The sequence below is a fragment of the Cavia porcellus genome, unplaced genomic scaffold, assembly GCF_034190915.1.
Source record: "Cavia porcellus strain 051 isolate PalLab524CR breed Dunkin Hartley unplaced genomic scaffold, mCavPor4.1 scaffold_11, whole genome shotgun sequence".
NCBI lineage: Eukaryota > Metazoa > Chordata > Mammalia > Rodentia > Caviidae > Cavia > Cavia porcellus.
In genome coordinates this window covers 75,207,290-75,221,188 of record NW_026947494.1, presented here as the reverse complement: position 1 = coordinate 75,221,188, position 13,899 = coordinate 75,207,290, and the positions used below count along the sequence as shown (strand labels likewise).

General features: G+C 35.8%; 1 protein-coding gene across 1 annotated transcript in view; it reads left to right on the top strand.

The window, feature by feature from the left end:
* Rp1 (RP1 axonemal microtubule associated) overlaps positions 1–13,899 on the top strand; it is a 388,520-nt gene that overhangs the window by 75,472 nt on the left and 299,149 nt on the right. The window lies entirely within an intron of this gene.

Below are 13,899 nucleotides of genomic sequence, written 5' to 3'. Positions count from 1 at the left end.
TACATTTGAATTTATCTTCTCCTTATAGCCAAAATTCATTCATATTTTGGCTGGACACAAGTCATTTACATCTTATTTTTTCAGTTGTTCGTTAATTTTGTAAAATCTAGGCTCAAATTCATAGTAAATATTAAGTCAAATAAAGCTAATGATAGATATTGAAGTCAAGTGCTAGATCAGGAGGCAGAGAACTCTGAGGCAAGCTTTTTAGCTAGTGTCCCGTGGTACTATGCTGAAATTATATGAATTCATTGTTTGCTTTATTTCTGAGTTTTTGTTAATTTCCTAAACAAGACAAAAATTCTCAGCCTGAAAAATCTCCATTTCCAATTACATATTCTGGGTAGAGTCATATTTAAAATAAATGACTCAGTAATATTAAAAATTTAATGATATATGAGGGTATATATAGATAAAAAGCAAAATATTTTAGTTTTGATCTTATCATAAGACACAGTAAAAGTCAAAGAAATGAGATACAGGTGAGGGCTGGGGATATAGCTTGGTGGCACTGCGACTGCTTGCTAAATGCAAGCAAGTTTCTGAGATCAACTTCCGGTACAAAAGAAAAAAGGAGGTGCAGGAGGGTAAGAGGCACAGGAAGGTATTCAGTAGCACTTATGATTCACAAAGAGTGCAATGAGTTATTCAGTTATTCAATAAAGGACATTACAACCAAAAGATGATCCTCAGACAAAAAGAGGTGAAAAGAAGAGAGAATACAGTTTTATCATATATTCCAGATTTTGCAAGTTAGTCAGGGACTTCAGTTACTTTTGTAATACATTTGTGCTGTGCAAATAGAAAATCACTTTCATTCTAAAACTTCATGAAACATGTTTATAATACATTAAGTTGGAAAGTAAATCTTGGTGCGTCCATCCAAGGGTCTCTTAAGTAGGAGCCTGTTAGGTAAGAGTCATTCAAAACCATGGTATTTGGACATTCAGTCTTTACAACTGTGAGCTACATAAATCTTTATCTGAGTTAGGAAAGAGAGAGAAAAAAAAAATTGCTCAAAAAGGCCATGTTTTTTTTTAATAGTTCAATGATTCCAAAATTTAATAAAAAGTGATTTCAGTAAAGAAAAGTCTTAGTAACACAGTTCAGTCTCTATAATTTTCGACCAAAATGAAAATCAGAAAGTATGGGAATTCTGCATCCTTCTCAGAAACTTTGTGTTCCTCAGCCTGGAAACTCACTGTACTTTGTTTTCTTGGGTTGTTATGAAGAGTTGATTACATATGCATGATAAAGTAAATTATTGGTCACTTCATTCCCTTTCCCTGAAAGTTCAAAGGTGAGTTCCGTGGGCTAGTCCCCATCCCAGAACCTCCTGCCACCAGTCTTCTCTTTAGCATACACAAAGACAGAATTTTAAAGATTCCTAGAGTTCTTGGAACTGTGTGTCAAGAAATAAGGAAGAAGACTAAAGTATATATTTCTTATTATGAATCATAATACCATAAGTAGTAATAAAAAGCTAGAATAAAATAAATGAAATAAACATTCAAAAATCTACCATATTTAAGAGACAAGGAAATACAGAGAAAAACGTGTATAAGAAAAGAAAATAGAAATCAAAGATAAAAAATTGAAGAACAAAATTAAGAATGTGTTCTTAGAGGGAAAATGGTTACACACTTTCAGTTGGATATTGAAATGTTTAATGAAAAAGAAAAAGAAAATAAATGCCCAACATTGGATTGAAAAATTGAATATCACTACAAATATATAGGAGAAAGAAACTTTTGAGACTACTATATACAACTAAAAGTGAATAAAAGAAATGAGAATTAGTGATTAGATGTAAGTCACTATATAAAAACTGGAGCGTACTTTACGTATTAGAATATTTGATAGAAAATATAGGGTAAACATCTTAGAGTAGCTTTGTAGTATAAGAATTATGTTAACAATAGTAACCTACTTTGATTTCCTATTAACTTGATTTGAAATCCTGTATTGCCCTCACCATCTTGTTTTGACTGATTTTCCCCTATTCTGCTTTGCTTGATAGTACCAAGTTCGAAAGTACAGGCAAAACTGTGAAGACAATAAGATTCATTATGACGCCCATTCCGGTTGACTATTATCTTCTTTTAAAGTCCTGTAATGTCTTCAATGCTTTGGTTTTATTCTTTACTGTTTTGTTCAATTTTATTATAACTGGCAATTCTTCTTAAAATAGCAAGAGGCAGTATGGTAGCCATTGTTGATCAGCTTATATTTTGTTTTTACGTTATCTGTTATGTCCATCCTTTTGATTTGACTGACTCTGTTCTGCTATGTCGCATTTGGTTTTACTCTCTTCAAAAAAAGTAATAAGAACTGTGGGAGTAATAAAACCCAAAATGGATTCAGTCTCTTTTGCTACTTGTTAGCTCCTGTAATTAAGTTTTTGCAAGTTTCAGAAGACACTATGGTGTAAATTGACGATTTGTGTCATCTATAGATTTCAGACATTAATTAAAATATATGCACACCTTAGTACTAACAATCAAGAGACAATAATCTCTGTACTTGAACATCAACCCCCCCTGCTGGTTGCCATCAACTAAAGTCTGAGACACATGGCGGCTGCTGCTGCCTGTGGTCCGGGTGGCTGGGAGAAGTGGAGTGTTGGCGAGTGACGCGGTGTGTTACGTGGCAGAGAGAATAAAACTCCAGCGAGATCCGGGCGGTGAACGAAAGCAGTGACGGAGGCACTTGCACCACTGCCTGTGAGAATTTTCTCCCTGACTTGGGGGACCAGACCGGCTCCCCACTGGACCAGAGACCAGACCTGAAGGGTGAGAGTAACATCTGCGGCTGGGAGCTCCGTCCAGCCTGCGGGAACTTTCCCCTTGACCTCGGGACCCAAGCCGGTTTCCTAAGGGACCCAGGGACCAGGCCAGTTCAGAGACTGTAGCAGCTGGGGCTGGGAGCTCCTCCCAGCGTGCAGGAACTTTCTCCCTGACTTGGGGGACCAGACCGGCTCTCCACCGGACCAGAGACTAGGCCAGAAGGGTAAGAGTAACAGCGCAGCTGGGAGCTCCGCCCAGCATGTGGGAACTTTCGCCCTGACCTGGGGACCTAGGCCAGTTCTCCACCAGACCCAGAGACCAGGCCAGATCAGAGACTGTGGCAGTGGCAGCTGGGAGCTCCGCCAAGCCTGAGAAGACACTTTTCCTGGCCTGAGGAGCAGGCCATAGTTCCCTGCTGGGTCCAATGAATGGGGCCATAGTAGGGTACCCCATCCCAGGCTGGTGGCTCTCTCTCCCACACCTGGAACAATACTTGAAAGCTTCCAAATACAGGAAAATGACAAAACGAAAGTCTAAAATGCAATCTCAAACATCCAGCCTATCCCAAGAAAGTCCAGGAGCCATGTGCATAGAAGAAAATACATGCCACATGACTGAAATACCTGAAATAATGGTAACTGAAATAAAAAAGCAAGTATGGGAAGCCTTGAAGGAATTCAAGCTAGAAATATTCTCTCAGATGAAAGAAGAATTGATAAAAGAAATGAAGCAGATACTAAACATAGCTAAAGAAGAGGCAGTTAAAAAATTAGAGGAACTAAACGGAAGGATAGAATCCCTGGATGAACAGTATAGGAAGCAAACAGAATACATAAAACAGATGCAAAGAGATACACAGGAAATGAAAAACTCCATTGAAGGTTGTAAAAACCACCTCAATGAATGTACAGATAGAATCTCAGACCTCGAAGACAAGATTGCAGCAAGTGAACAGGAAAGAAAAGATCTTTTAAAAATAACAAGAAATCAGGAAATAACAATTCAACACCTACAGGATGACCCAAAGAGAAACAACATAAGATTGATAGGGATAAATGAAAAAGAAGGGGACAACATAAAGGATGTCAAGAGCATATTTAGAGAAGTAATAGCTGAAAATTTCCCAAACATGAGATTGGAAACTGATATCAAGATCAATGAAGCATATAGACCTCCAAATAGTCACAACCAAAATAAATCTACACCCAGACATATAATAATGACCATCTCAGAAATTGAACAAAAGAATAGAATATTAAAGGCTGTCAGAGAGAAAAGACAGATCACCTGTAAAGGAAAACCTATCAGAATTACAGCAGACTTCTCAGCACAAACAATAAAGTCAAGAAGAGCATGGAGTGATGTATTTCAGATCCTAAAGGAAAATGATTTTCAACCTAGGCTGATGTACCCTGCAAAATTGTCCTTTAAATTTGATGGAGAAATACGATACTTCCATGACAAAGATCAGCTGAAAAACTTCATGATCTGCAAGCCAACCATGCAAAGAATACTGAAAGACAGCCTAGTTACATTTAGGAAAAAACCACTAAACAAAGCAGACAGTTGAAAAGAGCAGAAAGATAAACATGCAATGCCAGAAAGATAACATGTCAACAATAAACCAATTTATAACAGTTCTTACTATCAATGTAAATGGTCTCAATGCACCAATTAAAAGAAACAGACTGAAATCTTTGAGTATAACTTCGTATACTGTAGCATCAAATATATCAAAACAATGTAAAACCATTTAAGAGAATGACAGTATTACAGGGTATTTAGAATCAACTAACAAAAAATGAACAATGGTTTCTGTATAATCTCCTTGTCTATAAAAGTTTATGCTTATACTATCATATATAATAAAATGCAGTAAGATACAACCTGTTTAGACCAATGGAGACAGAAGAACAAAAGCTTGATGAGACTTCAAAACAAGATGATACTAAATCAGTATTACCTCTTAAGACGTCATTTTGATTTCAAGGAAAGAGACAATATGGTAACTACTTTTATGCTGGGATTACCTTGTGGTGAAACACTATTTTGCTTAAATGGTTATGTTTTGATCTGTGCTGTTTTGCTGTTATGCCCTCTTTTATCTCAATCTCCATTTTATTATTTACTTTTTTATTTTTATCCTTTTAATTAAGGGAAAAATAAATAAAAAAATAGCAGGGTATATTATAGTAACCCACTTTGACTTTCCATTATCTTGATTTAAAGCCCTGTATTGCTCTCACCATCTTGTTTTGACTGATGTTCCTCTATTCTGTTTTGCTTGATAGTACCAGGTTCGAAAGTTTAGGCAACAGCTGTGAAGATAGTGGGATTCATTATGACGCCCATTCTAGTTGACTATTATCTACTTTTGAAGACCTATAATGTCTCCAATGTTTTGGTTTTGTTGGTTTTGTTCTTTACTGTTTTGTTCAATTTTATTATAACTAATGATATAGGCAATTCTATTAGAGATAGTGGGAGGCATTATGGTAACCATTGTTGATCACCTAGTATTATGCTTTTACATTATCTATTATATCCACCCTTTTGATTTGACTGACCTGTTATGTCACATTTGGTTCTACTCTCTTCCAAAAAAGTAATAAGAACTGTGGGAGCAACAAAACCCAAAATGTATAATTGTCATTGTACAAAAGAGAGGAAAAGAAAGTGCTCTAAATGATATAACTGCATGTATATTTAAGTGTACAAGATAGATAATGATATTACTGAGTTTTGTTGGATCATTGAACAGAACTGTTTGCAGTCTCTCTGTTGGAATGTCCACTTTATAAGCTTTAATTTTGTAACTTGAACAATTATTTCTAAGATGACAATATGTAATCCATTAACTAGTGATTTCCTACTGTTTTTTTCTGTAAATCTGTATAACTTGTACCCTTTCTCTGCTTTTTTTTCTTTTTCTCCTTAAATAAAATAAAAAAAAAAAAGAAACAGACTGGCAGAATGGATCAAAAAACAAAATCCAACCATATGCTGTTTACAAGAAACCCACTTAACTCAAAAGGGTACTCACAGACTCAAAGTCAAAGGATGGAAAACAACATTCCAAGCAACAGGAACCCCCCAAAAAGCTGGGGTAGCTATTCTGTTTGCAGACAAAGTCAATTTCAAGCCAATAATGATTAGAAAGGGTAAAGAAGGCCACTACATACTGGTTAGGGGAAAACTCCAAGAGGAAGATATAACTATCTTAAATATATATGCACCAAACTCCAGAGCACCCAGTTATATAAAACAAGTACTAACAGAAATGAAAAACCAAACCAGTAGTAATACAATTCTGACAGGAGATCTTAACACACCATTGGCACCAATGGACAGATCAACCAAAAAGAAAATCAACAAAGAAATAAAAGAACTGAATTGCACCTGTGAACAAATGGACTTAATAGATATATACAAAGTATTCCATCCAACAACAACAGAATACACATTCTTCTCAGCAGTACATGGGTCATTCTCTAAAATAGACCATATATTAATTCACAGAACATATTTAAATAAATGCAAAAGGGTTGAAATTATCCCTTGCATGCTATCAGACCATAGTGCCACGAAATTAGTAATCAACGATAAAAGATATCGAAAAAATCCCACAAACACATGGAAACTGAATAACACACTCCTGAGTAATCAGTGGGTCACAGAGGAAATTAAAAAAGAAATTAAGCAGTACTTACAAACAAACGAAAATACAGATACAACTTACCGGAATCTATGGGATGCAATGAAAGCTGTTCTCAGAGGAAAATTCATTGCACTGAGCTCCCACATCAGGAAAACAGAACGAATACAAATAAATAGCATGATGCTACACATCAAAGAGCTAGAAAAAGAAGAGCAAGTCAAGCCCAAAGCCAAAAGAAGAGAGGAAATTATAAAAATCAGAGCAGAAATCAACGCAATAGAGACTAAGAAAACAATCCAAAGAATCAACGAATCAAAGAGTTGGTTCTTTGAAAGAATAAATAAAATCGATAAGCCTCTAGTCAACCTTATTAGAAGAAGGGAAGAAAGAGCTCAAATCCATGCAATACGAAATGAAAAAGGTGAAGTCACTACAGACTCAGTAGAAATACAGAAGATCATCAACACCTATTTCGAAAACCTCTACTCTCAAAGTTTTGATAACACAGAAGAAATAGACAGATTCTTAGAAACATATGAAGTACCAAAGCTAGATCAAGAGGATGTAAAACTGCTGAATAACCCAATCTGTATCAATGAAATTGAACATGTAATTAATTCCTTACCTACAAAGAAGAGCCCAGGCCCAGACAGATTTACTGCAGAATTCTTCAAGAAATACAAACAAGATCTAATACCGACACTCCTCAAACTCTTCAATGAAATTGAAAGGGAAGCAATTCTTCCCTAGTCATTCCTGGAAGCAAATATTACTCTAGTACCAAAACCCGGGAAAGACCCAACTGAAAAGGAGAACTACAGACCAATCTCCCTAATGAACACAGATGCAAAATCCTCAATAAAATATTGACAAACAGGATGCAGCAAATCATCAAGAAGATTATACACCATGACCAAGTGGGATTCATCCCAGGCATGCAGGGATGGTTCAACATATGTAAATCAATAAATGTAATCCACCATATCAATAAAGCCAAAAGTAAGAATCACATGATCATTTCCATAGATGTAGAAAAAGCCTTTGATAAGGTCCAACATTCATTCATGATAAGAACTCTACAGAAAATTGGAATAGATGGTCTTTACCTCAATATAATAAAGGCCATTTATGACAAACCAACAGCCAGCATCATACTAAATGGCCAAAAATTGAAAGCCTTTACTTTAAAATCAGGCACAAGACAAGGATGTCCTTTATCACCTCTCCTATTTAATATAGTACTGGAAGTACTAGCCAGAGCAATTAGACAAGAGAGAAAAATAAAAGGGGTAAAGATAGGAAACGAAGAAGTTAAATTGTCATTATTTGCAGATGACATGATACTCTACATAGAAGACCCCCTAAACACCTTTGAAAGACTCTTAGATATAATAAATAAATTCAGTAATGTATTTGGGTACAAAATCAATACTCAGAAATCAATAGCATTCTTATACACTAACAACAAAATCACAGAGAGAGAAATAAGAGAAGCCACACTCTTCACACTAGCAACCAAAAAAAATGAAATATTTAGGAATTACTCTTACGAAAGAAGTGAAAGACCTATACAAGGAAAATTATAATACACTGAAGGAAAAAATTGAAGATGATCTAAGAAAATAGAAAGACATCCCATGTTCATGGATAGGAAGAATAAACATTGTGAAAATGGCCATTCTCCTAAAACTGTTATACAGATTCAATGCAATCCCAATAAAAATACCATCAACATACCTTATAGATCTAGAGAAATCACTCCTAAGGTTCATCTGGAACCAGAAGAGACCTAAATATCAAAGGCAATTTTAAGCAACAAAGGCAAGGCAGGAGTTATCACAATCCCTGACTTGAAGTTTTACTACAAAGCAACAGTAGTAAAATCAACATGGTACTGGAATCAAAACAGAGCAGAGGATCAATGGAATAGATTAGAAGATACAACCACAACTACAAACACACTCAACCACCTTATGTTCGATAAAGGAGCCAAGCAGTTTCACTGGAAGAATGACAGTCTTTTTAATAAATCGTGTTGGAAAAACTGGCTCTACATTTGCCGAAAACTAAAACTCGACCCAAGCCTATCACCATGTACTAAATTAAAATCTAAATGGATTAAAGATCTGAATATTAAAACAGAAACACTAAATCTATTGGAAGACAAATTAGGTAGAAACCTTAAAGACATAGGGGTAGGTAGAGAATTCATGAACAGGACTCAAACTGCACGGGAAATACTTCCCAGAATCAATAACTGGGACTACCTCTTATTAAAAAGTTTCTGTAAGTCAAAAAAAATCTCCAGCATAGTGAAAAGAAAACCCACAAATTGGGAAAAGATCTTAGTGAATTCCCCCTCAGACAAAGGACTTTTGTCTAAAATATATAAAGAATTAAAAAAAATGAGACTCCCAAAATTCAAAGACCCAATCCAAAAATGGGCATCTGAGATGAATACACACTTCTCAGAGGAAGAAATACAAATGGCAAATAAATACATGAAACAATGTTCATCATCACTGGTTATTAGGGAAATGCAAATTAAAACCACACTGAGATTCCATCTCACTCCTGAAAGGATGGCCAGGATTAAGAAATCCAACAACAACAAGTGCTGGAGGGGCTGTGGGGAAAAAGAACTCTCCTACACTGTAGGTGGGAGTGTAGACTGGTACAACCTTTGTGGAAGTCAGTCTGGGGATTTCTCAAAAAACTGGGATTGGAAGTCCCATTTGTTCCAGCTATTCCACTACTAGGCATCTTCCCAGAAGAACAGAAAGCATCATACCAAAGTGATATATGCGCACATATGTTTATAGCAGCACAATTTGTAATTGCCAGATCATGGAAACAACCCAAATGTCCATCAACCGAGGAATGGATAAAAAAGCTGTGGTACTTCTATACAATGGAGTACTATTCAGCTATAAAGAAGGATCACATTGAGGTATTTATCAATAAATGGGCGCAGCTTGAAACCATACTCATAAGTGAACTAAACCAAACTCGCATCTGTGAACTCCGAATAGTTTCCCTAGTGTAGGAATTGAATCAAATATATAAAAGTATGTGATAACCATGATTCCTCATTATATGGACTTGAAGCCTTATAAAATTTTCACTCATTAATTGGAATGGCTTTATTCTGGGCTGTTTGATATTATGGCCGGTGATGCAATGAACAGCTACTTTGAAGAAAATAAGACATAATAACAGCTAGTGACGATTTAATAACATCTTGTCTTAATGCCGCACCAAACTATGGTTCTTCTGTTCCATTGATTTTATCATATTGTAACTTGCTGGATTTTATCGTATGTGGTAGTATAAACAAAAATTGTTATAGGCAAAGAGATAATATAGAAACCATTGATCATTTTTTCTGTTAGCTGGTTCTAAATACTCTACAATGCTTTCATCCACTTGAATGGTGTTACACAGTCTTGATATGTTTGGTGCTATAGCATATGAAGTTATATTCAAATATTTCAAAGAAAAAGACACTATGGTAACTACTATTAAGTCGGGTTATTTGGTGGTGAAGCACTAGGTTGCTGAAAGTGTCATGCTTTAACCTGTATTTTTATGTTGTTATGCCCCCTTTTATCTCATCCTCTCCCTTATTCACTAAAAAAATATTTAATTTAAAAAAAATATCAACCAATAAAAAATGCTGCTGGATCTGTAGGGAAAAAGAAACCCTTTACAACTGTTGGTTAGAGAGTGGACTAGTACAAACACTGTGGAAATCAGTGTGGAGATTCCTCAAAAAATTAGGATTAGAGGTCCCATTCAACCCAGCTATTCCCCTTCTGTGTATCTTCCCAGAAGGATTGAAAAACATCACACCACAATGACATATGTGAAACCATAAGGTTCAAAATATACAATAGTCACTGTGAAATGGGAGGAAACTGTTCAATAAAAAGAAGAAACTAAGATAGGGGAAAAGAGAAAGGATAGAAGGGAAAAGAAAACAAGTTAGTTATACCATTAGTGTCACTTAGTTCACTGAATAGGAAAGGTTGTGCTAATATTGATTGAAGAAATTTTTATGCCCATATTTTGTACTTGAGTGAGTAAAGATAATGATGTGTAATTTATCAATAATTGTTACTTTTTCATTATTTTTTGTGAAAATTTGTTTTACCTTTTCTTCTTAATATTAACAAAGTAATTAAAAAAACCCATAATGTGTAATTGTCATTGTACAAAAGAAAAGAAAGTGCTCTAAAGGTTAAAACTGCATTATATGTTTAAGTGTATAAGATAGAAAACCATATTACTGAGTTTTTTTTGATCATTGAACAAAACTGTTTGCACTCTCACTGTTTGAAAGTCCACTTTACAGCTTCAATTTTGTAACTTGAACAACTGTTTCTAAGATGAGAATATGTAATCTATTAACTAGTTATTTTTTACTGTTTATTTTTAAAATTTTGTATTACTTGTACCCTTTTTATGTTTTTTTTTCTTTTTCTCCTTAAATAAAAAAAGAAAAATAAAGAAAAAAAAGAATTATGTTAACAGTAATAAAATGGAAGCCCATTTGTATTATTAGAAAGGGCTTTGTCCGAAAGCCGTATTGAAAAGTACTAGGGATGCTAGCCAAGTAAGTCTGACTTACAGGTCCTAGTGTCCTTCAGGATTAAGTGCCCCTGTTTGTTCTGTAGCAGTTTATTTGCTGGTGATAATGTCTGGGATCTGTAATTCCACCTGTGTTGGTGCTCAGAGGCATTGTTTGTTTGAGAGAGGTGAAGGTTTTATGCTGGCACATATTCAACCCCTGGCTGCTTATTTCTGTGGTGCATGTGCAGTAAGAGGACTTCAGAAATTTGGTAAACAAAATTGTATCCAGATCTGTGCTTTTGACAAAAATAATCTGTTAGTGCATTCATTTTGTGTAAGATCCTAGACTCTAATAAGAAGGGACTGCTGCACTTTTTTTTTTTTTTAACAGAAGGATGCTTGATTGCATCAAAGTCAATTTGGAGCATCAGAAGGGGAAAATATGAGAATTTTAATGAGGCAGTGACATTAATGTAAAGTTATACATGATAGCTTTTATTGAGGAGAAGATAATCTGAACTTTAGAGCAATGGAACTCACCCAAAAGATGAGTCTTGACATGGATAACTGATTTTCTTTTCCTATCCCTGAGTAAGATAGTCACAAAAGAACATATAATACATGATTCCATCTATATGAAATGTCTTGGAATGGAAAGCTCATTAAAGTCTGAAAGCGTGTTAGTGCTTCTGTATGCCTGGGAGAGGGAAGTCGAGAGAGATTACAGCAGGTACAGAATTTCTTTTTGGGATGATGAAATGTGTACTGAATTTGGGTAGAGTGATGACTGCTTTTTAAAGATTTTGTAGACCATTAAATTGATTTAAATAGATAAACTTTATGGTGTTTAAATTATTTCTCACTAAAAATGTTCAAATGATTCTATTTATCTGGAAAAATCCAAAGGATATAATAACCAATAGCGTTTTGAAAAAGATTCACAAGGAAAATTCTCATGTTAAAATGCACTAAAGGTGACAATTTTTAACTATAGTGTTATGATTGTGTCTAGGTGTCCCCTCAAAGCCTCATGTGGTCATAGGGTTTTTTTTTTTCAGAAGTGGCTGAATTAGAGTGTGTGACTGATTCATAGTGCAATGCTGGGATTAAGGGTCATGCTTCTGAAGTTAAAACGGAAGTCATAGTGTTGTCAGGGATGATTGAACCGAAGTATTAAGGGGAAATTGGGCTACTACTCTGCAATGGAGGAAAGGAAGAATGTACTTGGAGAGCAGGACATCCCTTAGGGCACTTACTAGTATCACCACGCCTTGTTATTAAAATAAATGGGAAGCTACAACAACCTAATCCAAGCAGAATGACAAACGGTGAAGAGCCTTCAGGGATAAAGAAGGTATGTGTCATCTTACCAGGGGAAGAACCAAGACCTCCTGAGGTGCTTGTTGATGGCCAAAAGAATGGGATATTGCAAAGAATTATATAGTGGAAGAAGGTAGTTGTAAATACCAGTTATGAACTTATGATCAGCTACAAAAAAGAAGACCTTAATTTTTCTGTTTCTCTTAATAAGTTTCTAATAGAATATAATGTTGATAGACTTAATACTGATTCATAAGGATTGGTAAACTTATGTTATAATCAAATTATAAAATGATCAGAGTAATCATCACTCAAAGAAAACTTACCTTGTATTTTGCCAAGGGAATTAGAGTTTTTCTGTTTATGTTCAGGATAGTTAAACATGCTAGGCATAATTATAAGCATGCATTTGTATCCGGAGACTGGTTTAGAAATATGTTTGGCTGCCAAGTTGACAAGGGGTGGATTGTAATGGTTGATTGTGTCAACTTGAGAAGTTTGGAAGCTTAACTGAGTGGGCTCAGCAATTCTCAGTGGCTCATCTGCACTGTAGAGGATCCTCCCTAGGGAGGCTCATCCCACGGATAGTAGTAAGGGGAAATGAGGAAGGATGCATTTGCTTCTGTTCCTTGGAGGAGCTCTACTTCTTTACCTTCTGGTGTAGACTCTTCAACTTTCCATCTTAGAATCTTTGAGTTTGCATAGCAGACTCCCTATACAGACTTGCCCAGCACACTGTAGTGAACTCCAGACCTTGGACTGAAACCTTCAGTCTACATTGTGTAGATACTCTCTGCATACCTCCTCATCCAGCTCTGTGGCTGACCTTCATAAGCCAACCTTGTAATTTCTGTTACATTTTTATATTGTGTGTTGCATGTATTTCTAGTAAATACTGACTGATACAGAATTTGGTACCAGAGAAGTGGGGTCATTGCCAGAACTGTATCTGACTATGTGGTTCAGGAACCTTTGGGAATGGTTTGTGGGAAGAGTTTGGAAAGGTTTGGAGATACTAGCTGAAAAAGTAGAGCTGGAATGGCTTAGGCAGTTCTGTTTTGGAGATTCTGGTCAGAGCTCAGAAGCCCAGAAGGCTGATAGAAATCCTGTTGGTAAAAACCAGGCTGGGGAGGTGTTTTCTGGGAAGGAAGATTGCACTGACTGTTGGATTCCAGATGATGTGTGTTATGGCCTGGCAGAAAGTTTGTTTGCATTTTGCTCATGTCTAGGAAACTGCCTAAGTCTAAGATTAAGGACAGTAGACTCATTAATCTTGTAGGAGAAATTTCAAGACAATCTAATATTGACGCTGTGGTATGATTGGTATTGGGAGCTTTTAGCCAGATGTTGAAATCAGGAGCAAAGAGGCCAGTGGAATGTTTAAAATGTTTTGAGTTTGGCCAGAAAGGAAGCTCTAGGAAGGCTATGGAATGCAAAGATAGAACAGAGGAAATACTGATTGTTGAGAAGGAATAGAACAGAAAAGATGGCCTAAATGTATCACAAGAAGTGGCAGGACTTCTCTCTTTGTAGCCTCAAGGTGGTAAAAGTGAAAGACTTTGC